The 16,275-nt window shown below is 59.7% G+C and overlaps 1 protein-coding gene across 5 annotated transcripts in view; it reads left to right on the forward strand.

Annotated features, from left to right (window-relative positions):
* NKD2 (NKD inhibitor of WNT signaling pathway 2) overlaps window positions 1-16,275 on the forward strand; it is a 30,882-nt gene that overhangs the window by 6,718 nt on the left and 7,889 nt on the right. The gene's annotated exons all lie outside the window — the stretch shown is intronic.

Below are 16,275 nucleotides of genomic sequence, written 5' to 3' on the forward strand. Positions count from 1 at the left end.
TGGCCAAGTGCCCTCCCTGCCACATTGCTGTTCTCTCACCTGGCAGCCGTGCCCCCTGCGACAGATCCTACTGAGGTCTAGGAGAGTCGTGGCCACCGCAGCAAAGTGTCCGGCCAAAAATTAGGTGTTGAGTCCAGCGTCCCTCTGGCTCTCACCTTCTTTCTTCTTTGTGTTGTCCAGAGCCTCGCCCATCGTCCTTGTCCTCTCAGGTGTTATCCACTGAGAAGGGCCAGTCCTGGGTCACCCAGGGCACCCCTCGTGATGCCTGGCTGGGGCCAGCGAGGGAACTCATTCCTTCCCCTCTCCAAAGTCCACCTCCTGGTTCCGTGTGAGGCATCCTGGGTGCCACGGAACGGTGGCAGAGAACCCTGTGGAGATTGGGCACACTAAGAGCCAAGACCTCCAGCCTGCCCTCTCTCCCCAGCCCCCAAAATAACACAAAGGAGATTGGCAATTATTAATTCCCTGTGAGCAGTGCTGGATCCTGCCTGTGTACGTGTCTGAAAACACCAACAGCAGCACTTTCCCAGACAGGTGTGTCTCTGCACCCCCGTCATGGCTCTCCCTGGCGACTCTGCGGAGCGCCACACTTTGCTTTTGGCGGGACCCGCACGGCTTCATCACCGAGTGTCCCTGAAGGGCCAGGGCCATGGGATTGCTGGTGACGGTGCCATGAAGGTCTGGAGAGTGGATTGTGAGGGATCCAGAGTCCGTGGGGATGTGCATGGGTGAGGAGTGGTGCCATGGTGGCAGTGCACTTGTGTGGCTGTTTTTAAAAGTGGTAGTGACTGCAGGGAGGATGGCTTCAGTCCTGGGAACAGGCTGCCCCTGCACACTCACCCTCACCATCTGGTCTGCGGGACTAGCTTTAATTTCCACAGCGCTCCCTGAGGCTGGCGGAAAACGGTTGTGAAGACAAGAGTCACTGTTAACTGGAATGTTTTTGTGAATAGAGCACAGACTTCCATGAAGTAGTGCTGAGGAAGGTGCGCTGGGGCTAAGTCCAGAGGCAGCATTGTAGCAAACACTCGTGACAGACCAGCCAGTGCGTCGAGGAGGCTGTGGCTCTGGCCTGCACAGGGGGCTCTTGCCCACATCTGCGGGAGGCAGCAGGCACGGCTCTGATTGTCCCGTCTAGGGCAGGTCCCAGCTTACAGGATGCACTCACCAGTTCCACCCCCATGCCACGGCCCTTCTGAGTGTGCCAACATGGTACATGTTTCCTGGAAGGGAGTCAGGAGGACCACAGTCACAAGACCTGCTGGCTCTGTCCAGAGCTGAGCTCCAGGCCAGGGCCCAGGCCTTCACCTGCACTGGCCTCTGGCTTCCAGCAGCAAACTCCATCTGCCCTCGGCATGGCCTTGCTCACAGGAACTGGGCTCAGCCCCACTACATGGCTTGATGCCTTCCGACTGGAGCCAGCCACAGCGCCCTAGAGGCTCATATGCCTGCAGCTGGCCTTCCCCCGGAGGCAGAGGTGGGGCTGCCCCTTCCCTGCCCCTCCTGGCCACCCAGGAGCCAGCGCTCACCTGTCCTCTGTGGGGCCAGAGAGCTGGATGTGGCAGTGGGATGCCCAGTTCTCGGTCAGCGGGAGCAATTTCTTGTAGAAGATCCTGGGAAGTTCTTCATGGCTTCAAGCACAGTCTGGACACTACCGCATCAACACAGAGATGCAGGGTGGGGGCAAGATACACATTTGCAGGAGAGACACGGGCCAGTGCACGTGCACCCAGAGACAAGGCAGCGTGGACCATACTCTGCTTGGTGCTCGGCCATGTGCCACACAGAAGGAGAGGTTGTGGGTGCCCAGTCCAGCCAGCTCTGCATTTGGGGGTGCAAGCCACTCCAAGATGTCCGGGAACAGGGGCACCTGGGGATGCCTCCAGCACAGACTCTGAGGGCCAGCCTTCTGTCTTCTGTGACCCGTGTTCTGGGACCTTGTGTCCTCATGGAGCTGAGGCCCACGTGGGGCTTTGCGTCAGAGCCGGCGGCAGCTGCAGTGCATTGTGGCTGCCCTTTGCTTTCTTTTTGGTGTCCTCTGTGTGCCTGGCCCTTGGATACAGCAGCCGTGTTCCTGTCCTGGGATGTGGCCCGGCCATGCGGCGAGGCCAGCACAGACATGCACAGAGGCTCAGGCATAGAGGGAGCCGAAGGGAGTTGCCAGGCCACCTGGCCATCCCCCCTTGTCGTGGGAGGCGTCAAGGTCACCTCTGGGCATGACACCTGATGCCCAGCACCTGAGAGCCATGGGACAGGCTGGACACCATGTATGTAGTTTCTGTGCCAGCCTGGGCCCTGGGGCCACTGAGGGCCGTGTGTGTACCCGAGCTCTCCACCAAGCCGCAGGCATCCCCTGTCCTGCAGCAGGGGCTCTGGTGTGCTGACTGGGAGAGGCTGCTGCCGGTGCCTGGCCAATGAGGTTGGGCCAGTGCATCTGTGTTGCCCATGGTGGAGGCCGGAGGGTGGCCAGTGGCATGGTCCTGCCTGCCCGGGTCACTGCACCTGGACAGTGCAGGTGTGCGTTTTCAATGTTGGCCCCTGCGTCTGTGAATTGCGCTGTGAAGTGCATCCTGAGAAGCCCTGCACATGGACCAGGCAGGTGTCTGGATGGAGGTCCTGGAGCACAGCGCGTCCCTGCCACAGGGCCTTGGGCTGGAGCTGGGGGTTTCACAGACGAGGCCATCTGGGGCAGCTGTCACCCCTGGACTTCCAAAACAGCTTCCTAAAGCTAAAACTGCCCATTTTGCTGCTGAATGAGCTGAAGTTTTAGATTTCTGCAGGTGAAAGAAGACAGGTGGCTGCACCCTGTTCTCCTCAGTGGGCTGAACCACCACGGGAAGCCTGGTGCTGCTCCGTCCTCCTTCCTTCCTACTTGTGGCTGAGTAATTTGAATTCCTTTGAGGTTTTCATCTTGTTTTGGCTGAAGAGCTTACATCTTTCCTTTTCTTAAAAGACGCAGGCTGGTTTGCAGTCCTCGGAAACCAATCATCAGCCCTGCAGCTTCGGGCTGCCATATGCCTGCTTTAGGGGGTTCCGGGTCCATCAGACACACATGCGACTCCTGGGAGCTGCGGGAACTGTGGCTGGTGCCGGCTGAGGCAGTTGTGCCAGAAAGGGCAGGGCCGTCTCGAGTACCCATCCACGAGTGCCCTTCGGTGCACTGGGCCCCTGCTGTGCGTGCCTCTCGTGTGAGCAGCAAGGTGATGGCGAGATGGGAAGTGCGATTTCATCTGCCTTGTAGGAGTGGCTGGCTCTCCTTTGCCCCTGGGTGGCCACCGCTTGTTCAGAGCTGGCTGGAGCAGGCAGTAAGTCCACGGCTGTCCCAGGTCCAGGCCCTGACTGGGGGAAACACGCAACTTGCCACTGTCCTATCTAGGCTAGGGTTGGGGGTTCGGCTGTTTCTATTTCTCAGGAAGCCAGGAGTCTGGGCCAAGGGCTCCTGTTCTCCACCCCCGCTTTGCAGCCAAGGGATACCCACCTGGTCGGCCCCGACAGAGGCTGTGAACGAAGTCCTGGTCAAACACCATAGTTGGGAGCCACTATATGGCCGTTTTACGTGTGGCTCCCTCGCCAGCACCAGGTTTCTGTCATCCCATCGTTAGCAGAGGTGGCTTGCAGGGTGGCTTGACAGCCTCTGGACCCGGCTCTGGACCCGGTGCTGCCACTCACAGCCTGGCCACATCCCTCATGCCTGGGCCGCCTGCTTCCCCTTGTGATCCTGCGAGGAAAGACAAAAGGGACAGCTCCACGCTCCAAAAGGCCAGGCAGCGAGGGCCACCTGGAGAGCAGCCAGGTGTGGCCGGGCCCCTTCCTGGCCTTTTGCCCCAAGTGCAGGGGTGCTGCAAGCCAGAGGTGTGCGTGAGGCCGTGAGCTTGTGCCAAGATGCTGTGGGCCTGACCCTTGCTGCACAGTCATCTGAGCTGTCAGCAAGCTCTCACTGGTTGGCAGTGCCCACAGCCTCCCTGGTGTGGCCAGGTGTGGTGGGAGCAGAGGCCAGTGGTGGGAGTGGGGTCCATCGTCCTTCCTATAGAGAAGAAGCCTCTGGCCTCCCGGCTGCTGTTCTTGAGTTGGCAGAGCCACACTTTACGGAAGCAGTAGTTCTTGAGGCCAGACACACCTTAATTTGGAGTTGCCCAGCCTACCCCAGAATTTGTGGACAGCTACCTGCCAGGTCACTGGGTCCGTGGAGCTCTGAAGGCTGAGCCCTGTATCCTTCCTACAGGGCTCTCAGACAGATGCCTGCATCAGAAACTCCCTGGGTTATGACGAAAGGCCTATGACACCCCTAGGGAGTTGGGGAAGCCTCAGGAGCATCAGGAAGCAGGAGGAAGCAGGATCCCCTGCTGGGGTGAGGTCAGCATTTAGGGGCGGTCCCGCCTGCACATGCTGCTGCCAGCATTTCAGGGTGGGCTGCTCCCAGCAGGACTGCGGATCGGCCTGTCCATGTGCGGAACCCGAGGGGGCCTGTGATGCGTCCTGGGGCACTCACGCTGGAGGGCTCCTGTGGCTCCGTCCTCTCACAGGTCTTACCAGCCGTGGCCCCTCTCCTGTTGGACTTGCCTTCCTGAACATGGGGGAGGGGTCCCGAGCCCAGGACCCCTAATCAGTTCCAAGGGTTCCAGAGCTTTCAGTCCCTGCCACCTTCTGAGCCGTCGTCTGTCACAGATCATGACTGTCAGCTGTCCCTGGAGGTACGGAAGGAGCCCTTCCCATGGGGCTGCTGGGTTAACGCCAGAACCATGGGGAGCAGAAGGCGCGGTGTGTGAGAGGGGTCTGCCCAGGTAGCAGGATCCCCCCACACACCGGACACTCCCCAGCGTGGGGCGGAGCTCGTGGTGCTGGCCTGGAGGGACACACGGTGCTGACCTGGGTCAGCACTGCTGCTCTGGCTGCCGCCTCTGGGCTGTGAAGCCTGGATGTGCTGGGACAGGAGCCTTGCAGAGACCCCAGTCCGTTCTCATGGCGAGCTGCACCCATGCTAGCTGATGGGAGCTTTAATCTGTTTCATGTTGGCAAATACTTGGCAGGGCACCCTTTGGCAGCCTTTCACGCTGGCGTGAAACAAATTGGGTCTGTTTGATCCTGTCCTGCGCAGAGCTGGAATTAACTGGCGGTGATGGCCAGCCCTCGGCAGCTGGAGGGGGAGGGTTTGTTTTCCTTTTGTTCTGCAGAATTTTCCAAGGAAATCGTAAATAGTTTTGCTCACCAAAATCAGAGAAGCTAAAAAGCACGAAATATTGTAATACAAACATTCAAATTGGAGATTATTTTAATGATAAGTGTCTTGGCGGATTTGGACTGAGAGCCTTGCTGGAGGCCGATGGAAATGGGGGGGTCCCTCCTTGCTGTCTCCGGTGAGATTCCATGGCACTCATGTCGGTAGCTGGCAGGACCCTCCAGGGCTCCCACCTGCCCTTAAGGCCGTGGTCCTGCATGGACATACTTCTAGGATGAGGCCTCTCACATCCGCTAAGAGGGACGTGACAAGAGCTACAGCTGTTTTTGGATAACAGAGCCTACCCCATCCTCCTTCCCACAAAGGATAACAGAGCCGACCCCACCCTCGTTTCCCCAAAGGATAACAGAGCTGACCTCATCCTCGTTCCCACAAAGGATAACAGAGCCGACCCTATCCTGCTTCTCACCAGGACCTGCCTGGACATGGTGCAAAGCTGCTGTCCCTGGTGGCCTCCCTGCTGCCCCGGGGACGTGGGTAGCCTGGCCTTCTGTGGCTGGCGTCTGGGCCTCAGCGTCACCCCACGTCCCTCTGCCCACCATCACCGCCTGCTCTCTAGGCTGCCCAGGTGCACCCAGCTCAGCTGTCCCGAGGGCCCCGCCAGGCCAATGGCCAGGTCCGTGTGCCCTGCACCCTTCAGGGCAGCCACTCATGCCTGAGACCAGCCAACCCCAGACAGAGCTGGAGCAGGGGCCATTTCAGTGGCTCTGATTTTGCTCCTGAGGGCTGTAGTGTAACACGAAAGAACGTTGCTATAGGCTTCCGGCCGTGGGATTCCGGGGCTGTCTTTGCCTTGTGCTGCTGGACAGAGCAGGACCTGCATCTCTGTTTGTCACAGGCTTGTCCTGGGCACCCCCTCAAAAGAAGGAAACAAAAACAGAAGGGCTGAGTCCCGGAGCCAGGATCCCAAACCAGAAGTCCCTCCCAGAGCCCGCACCCCCACCACCGGGCCGCCCTGCTGCCCCGGGGCCTGAGCTGCTCTCTGGATGCTGGGAGAACTGGACAGTGGTTGCTGGAAGGCAGGCCTGGAGGGCTCTGGGTGCTGGGGTGCGGGTGAGGCTGGGCATGGGTGCAGGGCCTGTGGTGCTGGGGTGTGAGAGAGGCCGGGCTGGGGTGGAGGGCCTGTGGTGCTGGGGTGTGGGACAGGCCAGGCGGCAGTGGGGGCTACCACTTGATGTGGGCATCAGGACAGTGTGTGGTGAGGAGGCATGGAGGAAGCGTGGCCCCCCAGAGGCTTCCAGACTGGGCGGCCAGTGCAAAGGCCCTGAGGCAGGAGTAGGCCTGGAAGATGGGACGGTAGCAGGCAAGGGCTGCGGGAAACACAGCGGAGGAAGAAGAATGGTGGCCCCCGCCCATCTCCCTCTGCCTAGAAGGAGCCACGGGCACAGCCTACAGGTGTGCACTGGTCTCTGTACTGTGGGAGGCCAGACCTGGTGTCTGTGAGGAGCACCACAGCTGCAGACCTGCCAGATGACCCTCCGGGTGACACTTTGGGGTGGAGGACCCCCAGCCACCCTGCGAGCCACGTTCTTCAGGCTCCAAGCCCCGTCTTCCCATCTGTGGAGCAGGTGCAGCCACTAGCAGGGGCTTCTGGCCCTTCCTCTCCTCCTATTGATTTGTTGAAAGTGATTTAGGTTTTCTGTAAAACAAAGTGGACACGGGCCTGGGGAAGGTGCTTGCGGGTATTTCATGAGCTTTTCCAGGCCTAAGACACGTTTTAGGCAGCAGCGGGCTCACGTGTGTTGGGAGAGACTGGTCACAGGGTGACTCGGGGGCTTGCGCTCAGACGGGCCCCCTTGTCCCTAGGGTGACAGGGAGAGGTGGCAAGAACTGGCAGCTGCCCACAGGCTGAGCCGAGCCCAGCAGAAAGGCCCAAGGCCGGAGCACAGAGGTGGCCTGGATGCTTTTGGCCCTGCCAGGCCTTGCTTGGAGGTATCTTGTGTGTGAGGGGAGCCCTGTCCATGCCAACCACCTGGCTGTGCCCAGGGGAAGCCGCCCCAGAGGCCCATTCTCGGGGTCTGTTTGCCTGTCGTGGGGAGAATGTGGCGCAAGCTGGGCCCACAGGGAGAGGAACATCCTTGGCCTCCGAAAGGGCAGAGAGCACCATCCCTGCTTTGGGGCATCTTGGGGAGCAGCAGGTGGGGACCTCTGTCCACAGCGCAGTCTGGGAGACTCAGAGCCCTGTTGGTGAGTCCTGGGTCAAAGGGCATAGCGACCAGGCCAGAGCGTCGACTTCCCACTGTCCCCGTGGCGGGGCTGTGATTGGCTCTAGCTCTAGTGACTGGGGCAGTGGTCCTGGCTGCCTGCACCTCCCCTGCCAATTATACCCCCTGTCGGCACCCCCCGTGCTGGCTCCTCCTCTTTTGCGTTTGGAGTGACCCTAAGACGTGCTGCAAGGGTGGCTTTGTGTGTGGCTCAGAGCTCATCCCGAGAACCCTGCAGCCTCTGGGCCTTGGGTCCGGTGCCCTTCCTGAGACGAGATTGTGTGTCCCGTAACAAAGATGCGCGTGGTCTCCTCTGAACGCTTTTTACCTCTCATGCGTGGGTTCTCACCGCCCTGCCCTGAGAGTGGGCTGTGGCTTGTGTGGACGGCACCTGCCAGGCATAACCCCTGTCCCCTAGAGCCCTCTGCAGCCTCGGCCAATAGCAAAGCCGCAGGTGGGCACCAGGCCCTCCTTTCATCTCATGGAGCCCCTCGCCAGCCACAGCAGGGCCCACATGGAGGTTCTGAGATTGTCGTGTACAGGGCATGCAATGGGGGCACTTTAGAGAAAGAAAAGGCCTTGATTACTTGTTTGAGTAGTTCAGTCCTCAGGGTCTGGAGCTGTAATCAAATATAAGCCCCTCAACCAGCATTTTCCGCTGTTTCTCTCTGGTAAGGACATTGATGTTGCATGTTCACATATGGTGTCTTCCAAATTAGAAAAAAGAAAACCCTGAAACGCAGCAGGGTTCTTTCCAGCTTTGGAATTAATCTTCCTTTGAAATAGGAAACATGAGGCTTTAATGTGAATGAAAGAAAACAAAAACATCTGGTGGGTTTTTCCCGGGGAAGAATTCAGATAGGAGGGAAGTGGATTCGGGTCTGCTTTCAATCCGGTGGAATTCAGCCTCCTCTGAGTGGGGTGGTCAAGGGTGCAGCAGTTCAGAAGTTCAGGGCCCGAGTCGTGGTTTTATTTTGTGTGTTCTGCGGCCTGGATGGTAAGCTGAGGGTGGCAGCTGAATTTGGAAGGTTTTCCTTTTTCTGTGACATTGGGGATCGTTAGCTCTGAAGACAAAGACAGTAGCAGGCGTGACTGGGAGAAGAAAATTAGACCTGCAGATGAGTTGTGAAATGGTTGTCTAACATTTTAGTGTCAGCAGTTCAGGATGCTGAGAGTCGATGGCAGGGAATAAAGTTTCAGCAGAGTTTATGATCACGCCTCTTATTATCTGGGCCGAGGTACACACATGTATATGTAGGTGTATGTATGATGTGTTCACATATGTGAGTACACACGTGTATACGTACATAGATACAGGTTACACACACATGTACGTAGGTCTGTATTTAATACCTGAGCTGAAAACATTTCATTTCAAGGCACCCGCTGTCCACCCCCGGCCCCTGGTCGCCCTGCTCAGCCTCAGCCACACCTGGCTGATGATGGAGACTCTGGGAGGGCTGTGGGTTCCCATTCCTGAGCCTAGGTGTGGGCCCAGTGGCGCTCACGGCTTCCCCCTCCCGTCCGCGTCGGTTAATGTGGGTGAAGTGCTCCCTGAGTCCCTGTCTCCAAGCGTGGGGAGAGGGAAGCTTGGCTGCCTGGTCGTAAAGCCAGGTCTTGCTGACCACGTGTTGCTTGTCATTTTTTTTTTATCCTGCATGTGTTTTACGTTGGGGTTAATTTCATGGGCAGGGCAGCCCTGGGCCTGTTGTCCCTGTAACTCATTTCTTCACTTCCACTTATAAGGATGCCCCGTGGGTTGGGCTGGGTGCCCCTTGACCCCTTGGTGTGGTCAGTCGTCCCCTTAGGCTGAGCGTCCACCCTCGTGGCAGGGGTGGGCCCTGCAGAGACCCTCCCTGGGCTTAGGGCGTTTACTGGGTGAGGGGGCGGATGCCAACACAAAAGCCCTGTAGTGAGGGAGTGAGGGGCTTGGGTAGTGTGGCACCTCCACGTGTTTTCCCATTTAAACAATCCAGATGATGAAAAGCTGCTGTGAGGGAGGATGAAGAGGGAGAGAGAAACATTTCTATTTTCTGGTCTTACAGGAAGTTAAGTTACAGCAGAACTCTGGCTTGTGAGGACATCTGAGTATTTTAGGAGACCTTTTGACCCCAAAGTTACTGCTTTTCTAGATATAAATTTCACATGTCGTTATTAAAAGATCTCTCAAATCAGTCCTAACCCAGAAGAACCGATGGGCAAAATCTGCAAATGCCTCTCAGATATGGAGGCTCCGTCTGAATGTATCTAGGGCTTACGTGGGAAGCCTGGCTCCCCTGCCCGGTCCCCCCGCCCATCCCCTCCACCGGGCCCCCCACCTCCCAGCCTCTCTGCTCCTCCCGCCGACCCGGCCGCCCACCCCTCCACCCTCCCACCCATCCTGGCCCTGACTCAGTTCCCCCAGCCCCTCCCCACAGGGCCTCAGTCTCATAATCCTTAAATCTTTCACTTTAGAACCAGAAGTTCAGAATAGCAAGCACAGCCTGGAAGGAACTGGCGCGCGGTGTTGCTGTAGCCTTTCTGGGCCCCAGCTGCACATGTGTCGGAATTATTAAGCCCATAAAACTACATTGTCACATCTGAAACTGTTTAGCCATTGAAACTGAGACTTTGACTTCAAAGCCGGCTGTGGGGTTTCCAGACAGGCACGCTGGCGGATCACCTTGAAGTCAAATTCCATCCCATGGCGGCCGGCAGAAGTGGGCCCCCAGCACCTCCCTGTAAGAAAACACTCTTCCGCAGACGCCGGTGGCAGGTTCCCCCCTCCCACGGTGACATTTTGGAGAGGCATCTTTGCATCTGAGCTCCCAGCAGGGAGGAGGCGGATGGGGTGGTGGTCTTTGCATTTAAAGAGCCTTGGAAACCACTGCCCCCGACCAGGCCCCAGGCCCTCTGCCTGCTGCTCCGAGCCCTTCCCCCAGGGCCACCTGCAGCCTGCTGTGACGAACCCCCAGCCTCCTACCCTGTTTCCTGCTGGCCTCATCTTCCACCTTGTCTCATAAGGTGCCCTCCCACCCTCCCCCGACCACCAGTCGAAACGGGGTCCTTGCTGTCTTTCAGCCCCAGAGCCTGCACCCTTGACCTTGCTGGCCCCTGTCCACCAGTTGCCAGTGGTGCAGTCCCTGTCCCTGCTCTTCCCACCCGCTGTGGGTGTCCCAGCCCTTTGTCCCTGCTCTTCCCGTCCGCTGTGGGTGTCCCAGCCTGTTGTCCCTGCTCTTCCCGTCTGCTGTGGGTGTCCCAGCCTGTTGTCCCTGCTCTTCCCCACCCACTGTGGGTGTCCCAGCCCTTTGGGTTCCTTGGGATCCAGACATCACCCTCAGCCTTTTCCTGAGAGGCCCAGCTCCAGCCCGTGTGCCATGTCCCAAAGCTTCCCTCCCTGAGCCGCCTCAGGGCACTCACTTCATCCCACCACGTCCAGCCCCTGAGGCAGGAGGTCACTGCTGGCCTGGACTTGGCCTTAGTCCTGCCCAGCCGCACTCCAGGTGCCTCCCGAGTGCCCTGAGGCGGCGGTGGCTGCAGCCCAAGCCTGGCAGGCGCCCACCTCGCTCCTCAGCACCTGGCATCCTGCCTGGGCCCCACAAACCGGCCCTCGATGCCACGACAGCCCCGTAATTCTGGCAGCCTGGGGCCTGGCAGCCCAGTTGGTAGGATTAGCCCTGCAGAACAGGGTGGCCGCAGGGGTGGCGGCAATGACTGCAGGACATGGGCCAGGCTGTCTCCCCGGCCCTTCTTTTCAGCTCCTGGAGGCCCCCTGGGCGCAGCTCCAGAGCCACTGCTTGACCTGCCAAGGACAGGGAGGTGCACCGAGGCCATTTCCCCAGTGGCGGAAACTTCGAGCCAGGGGCTCCACCCGACAGGGCCGTCCCCACCACGGTGCAAGGTGGCCGAGGCGCTGGGGAGCCGGGGTGCAGCCTGGGAGATGCTTATGGATCCAGGGGCGCCAGGTGCTGCTGGTGGCGGTGGAAGCTGTAGGAGAGGCCCATCCTGTGTCGGGCGGTGCAGGAGCTGCGCCTTCTGGATAACGTCCTAGACTGGGGGCTCCACACCCACTCCAGAGGGACCCAGGAGCCCCGAGGTCTGGAAAATGCTGCCCGACACGCCCACCCAGTTCTCCGAAGCCTTCCTCTCTGTCTCTCTCCTCCCTCCCCGCTCCCTCTCCTCTGCCTCGGCTCCCATCACCTCCACCCTCCCAACTCGTGGGGAGACGCTGGGCTCCAGGGGATGCTCCCAGCCTGGCCTCCTGGACACGCCATGGCCTTTGCCTGTTTATCGGGGTTGGTATTTCCAGAACCCTAGACCAGGGCTTAGGTCGTGACCCAGAGGGCCGTGACTTCACTGTGGACCACCCGTGTGCTTCCCACTGGGCGTTCCACCAGGGCTGTGGCCAACAGCTGCCCTCACGAGGCCCAGGAGGGGACAGCGCCTCCTTGCATTTGCGAGACCTGGGAAAGGTGCCTGGCCGTGCCCACCTGTCCACTGGGAAGAGGACATCGCCCGCTCCAGGTGGCTCCCAGAGGTGCCTGCGCCGGCACTTCCAGGTTGAAGGCCACCAGGATGATACCTGTGGTGCATCTGCCTGGCGCCCCTGCAGGGGTTCCGACAGACGGGGTGGCTCTGGGGGGCAGTGGTGCTCTAGCTGCTGGGCGCTGCCGAGTGCTGGCACACGGGGAACATACTCCTTTTGACTTTTCCAAGGAAACTGGGAGTTGAGGTTTTGTGAGAGTCCCTCCGTGCCTGGCCGCCTGTGGAGGCTGTGGTTTGCATCTTAGCGTCTGGGCTGGGACCAGGACGGGGGCTGGGTGCTGGGAGGACGAAGCTCTCAGCCTGGTGCCTGTGGCGGGGAGCAGATGTCCTCACTGTCGTGATGGGGACGTGGACAGTGGCCTCGGGGCGGTTGGCTCACAGACCGGGGTGGCCTTCCCGAGCATCCTATAGGGCCATGGGACCTGAAGCAAAGGCCACCTGTTGTTGATGCCGTGTGACAGACACCTGCCGCTCATGCAGCTTCGAGGCTGTGGGTTCTGGCCCCGGAGGCCTCCGTGGGCTGGGGTCAGACCCTCCTCCCAAATCTGAGGTGATGCTGAGTGAGGGAGTGGGGTCGAGCTGCTCAGGCAGATGTGGCTGCTTTCCTTATGGGATGAGGCCCCATGGGGCAGGCCCACGGTCGGGTTCCCTGTCCTCCCAGGGGCCAGGAGAGCCCCCGGCATCGCAAGAGGATGCTGTGGGCGGGAGGAGACAATGGGCATGGGGAGGCCTGCAGGCCAGCCGTGGGGTCCCTGCTAACATGGAGGGTTCTCAGGGATGCACGGCAGTGGGACGGGCTAGAGGAGGTGCGCAGGCACCCCAAACCGGAAGTGTAGCTGGGACAGGAAGGGGGGGCGGAATGGGTTGGGGGGGTCACAGGAGGGTCTCGCTGGGGACAGGGCCAGAGGGATTGAGGGGGAAGGTTGGGCCCTCGGGAGGGAGTGAGGGTAGGGTGGGTCCTTGGGAGGGCGAGGCCAGGTGGGGGCTGCATCTCAGGGAGGGGCGCCCACCCTGGGAAGCTGAGGCTTTGGTGGGTGCCGGGGCACATTGGGCCAGGCCTGCTGGGATCCCGTGTGCGGACTTGGCCTCTCAGGAAGTCTCCCCAGTGGGGAGGGGCCGCACATCTGGCCAGCGGCCCAGGGGCAGGTTTTATAAGTTGCAATTAAAGCTCTTGGCCTTCTAGTTAACCGAGGCAGCATAGATTAAAGGGCAGTTTTATGCAGCCAGGACGGATTTGATGAAATCACCAGCCACAGAGACTAGAGTGGCTTTGACTGCAGATGCTCATTTTTTCCCGTTTGATCCTCCCTGCATCTCAGAGGTAGCTGTTCACTTGGGTCTTAGAAAAAACACTGTGCATTCGAGCGCTGAGAATTGTAGGGCTGAGGTATAAGTGGATATTTTTTTAATGGGATTTTCCTCTGTGTTAGGAACTCAGTCATGAGCTGGTTGGTGTAGTATTGGCTGGTTGATACAGCGTTGGCTGGTTGGTGCAGCGTTGGCTAAGTGGCGTAGTTTTGGTTGGTTATTGTAGCTTGGCTGGTTGGTGTAGCGCGGGGAGCATTTCCAGACATCAAACCACGGGTCTGTGCAGATTCTGTCTTGAACAGCTGCACCCCTCCTCCTGCCACCCCGTGCATTTAGACTCCTGTCTGTAACCAGTGAAATCCCCAAGTGCGCTCAGAATTTTTAGAAACACAGGACGGGCCGCGTTTGCATTTTCACTGTATTAGCTTCGTGCGTGGAGTGCGTGATGTGCTGTTTCTCACTTGACATGTTCAGCAAATCGTGGGAAACACTTAAAAATCCCTTAAAAATTACTCCACCCCATCCAACCTGCCGCCCGCTGCCCGTCCTCAGGAGCCACCGCACCTCCAGCTCCTTTGGGTTCTGGCACTTTCCAGGAAGTCACTGCTGCTGCCCCTCATCTGGCAGCGATGTGGCCTCCATGAGTGACTTCAGTTAAGGCTCTTTAGCAAGGAGTGCTGTGCGCGCCAGCCCTCAGGCCCCAGGGCACCTCACTGCTCTCTGTAAGGAGGCTGGGGGCACCCAGCACCATGCAGGAGGCCTGAGCTCTGCCTGCTGCTCTGACGGGAGGTGAACTGGGTGCCTGAGGGGGGATTGTGGTGGCGGGGGGACTGAGAACCCTGGGGGCTTCACCACGCAGGTCCCCTGCACCCTCCCCACATCCCAGAGGAGAAGGTCTGGGCTGGAGCTCCCAAGGGTGGACAGGGATGCCTCGGGGCGCCCACCTCAGCATTTAGGGTCGCTTTCCCCTCCCTACCAGCCCTCCGCAGTGGCAGTGCCTGCACCCCTCAGCCTGGGCGTTGGTGGCCTTGGCCCCGCTCCACAGTGGCAGTGCCTGCATCCCTCAACCTGGGCGTTGGTGGCCTTGGCTGCCCCCCTCCACAGTGACAGTGCCTGCATCCCTCAGCCTGGGCATTGGTGGCCTTGGCCCCCATCTGCAGTGGCAGTGCCTGCGTCCCTCAGCCTGGGCATTGGTGGCCTTGGCTGCCCTTATGACACCATTTCTGTCGGCAGCCACCTCCAAGCACCTGCACGAGTCCACCTGAAGGGCTGTGGAGCTCCTGGCACCTGGTCCATCCCACGAGGATGCTGTGCCCGTGGGGGCTGCACCTCTGGGACTCTGGGCACTGCTCTGCACTCCATGGAAGCCCACGGACTGCAGCCTCACCCATTCTTCTGATTTTGAAAAAAATAAATAAATAACCACAGCCTGGGTTTTAGAGGTGATTTGGTTTTATGCCAGCATCCACTGGACAGAGCTTTTCCCTCACAGCGGTGCCTCCCTGCTGTGTGGATGTACGAGGGCCTCGCCGGGCTGGGCTCATAGGGCCCCTCAGGCTGCAGCAGCCAGTCCTGGAATGTCGGGACTGCAGCCCCCAGGAGGGAGGCCCACTTTTTAATAATCAGCTGTTTTGTTTCTTATTAAAATGAGGGCAAGCACTCTTGCCTCCCGCTGGGAGCTGCCCACCCTGCCTTGGCACCGCCCTGGGCGGCCGGCAGGAGACCTCAGCTCCGGGGGGCCCTTGGCTCAGCCACAAGGAGGGCTGGGGGCCTGGGTCTGACTCAATGATATTCAGCCTCGGCAGCGTCGCCTTAGTGCCCATGTGTGGAGGGGGGTCCGGTCCCCCTCTCCCAGCCCAAGGTCTGGGGTGGCCGCTGGCCAGCCTGGAACCTTCCACCATACCCTGTTTGGACCCTGGCCAATGACCATGGTGGCAGGAGGCACTTGGGGGGGGGGGGGTCCAGGTGCCCTCGAGGGTGACCCTGCTCAGCCTCCTGACTGGCAGACTCCAGGAACCCCAGGGACCCCGGCAGGGCAGGCAGCCCCATTAGACGGTCAGAAGAGATGACGGGCACATGACCCCCGGTCAGGAGGAAAGGATGAAGCCATGGGGACCGTGAGGGCAGTCCAGGCTGGGCAGCCCTGGGGTCCTGTGTCCACCCACGGAGACACCAGCTCGGCACCAAAGTCATCTCCAGGGTCAGGCTCTGGCCATCCGGGTGGACAGGACTGAGCTCTGTGCTGTGTCTCCTTGCGGGCTCTCCACGGTTTTCCAGGGACCTGGAATCAGCAGCAGAAACACAGCTGCCCATCCCTCCAGCCCGCCTGCCCGAGAGCTGCCTGCTCTCAGGAAATGCTCCAGGGTGGTGTATGCTGGGCTGAGGGGCTCCGCACCTCCACCACTGCGCAAGGCCCCTGCCCTGACCACAGTCTGTCTCCTTCTCTGTGTCCTCAAGGCTGTAGATTATTCATGAGAACCATGTGAGCTTTGGCTCAGCTGAAACATCACTGGGATGTGTTTGAAGTTTTTCCCCATTTTCCGTAACTGGTCTCGGCCGGCAGCCCTAGAAGAGGCATGTTGGGGTCCTGGGCAGCCATGCGGGCAGCGGCTGGAGTCCTCGTGTCAGGCTCCAGTGGGCAGTGCTGGGAGCAGGCCCCAGAGCAAAGGGGCAGCGTGTCTCCTCTTGCATTTAGGGTAATCCAGCATGGGGACCCTGGCCAGGGGGATCCCCAGGGCAGGACTGACTGAAGGGGTCGTTCCAGGCAGCTGCGTCTTCCACCTGGAAATGCTTTGGGGAACCTGACAACACAGAAATGTCTGTATGTTTTGCTTCCTAAAATCTGAGACTGAGTGGGGCACGAAGGGTTGATGTTTCTGAACCCAGAGATTGAGATGCCCCAGGAGGCCTGAGGCAAGTGTCAGGCTCCAGTCCAGCTGCCCAGAGCTCCTGCCCGTCTCCCCTGCCTGCCCACTGAGCTATGTGGCCACTGACTGCCCCGTT

This window comes from Pongo abelii, chromosome 4 (genome assembly GCF_028885655.2).
Source record: "Pongo abelii isolate AG06213 chromosome 4, NHGRI_mPonAbe1-v2.0_pri, whole genome shotgun sequence".
NCBI lineage: Eukaryota > Metazoa > Chordata > Mammalia > Primates > Hominidae > Pongo > Pongo abelii.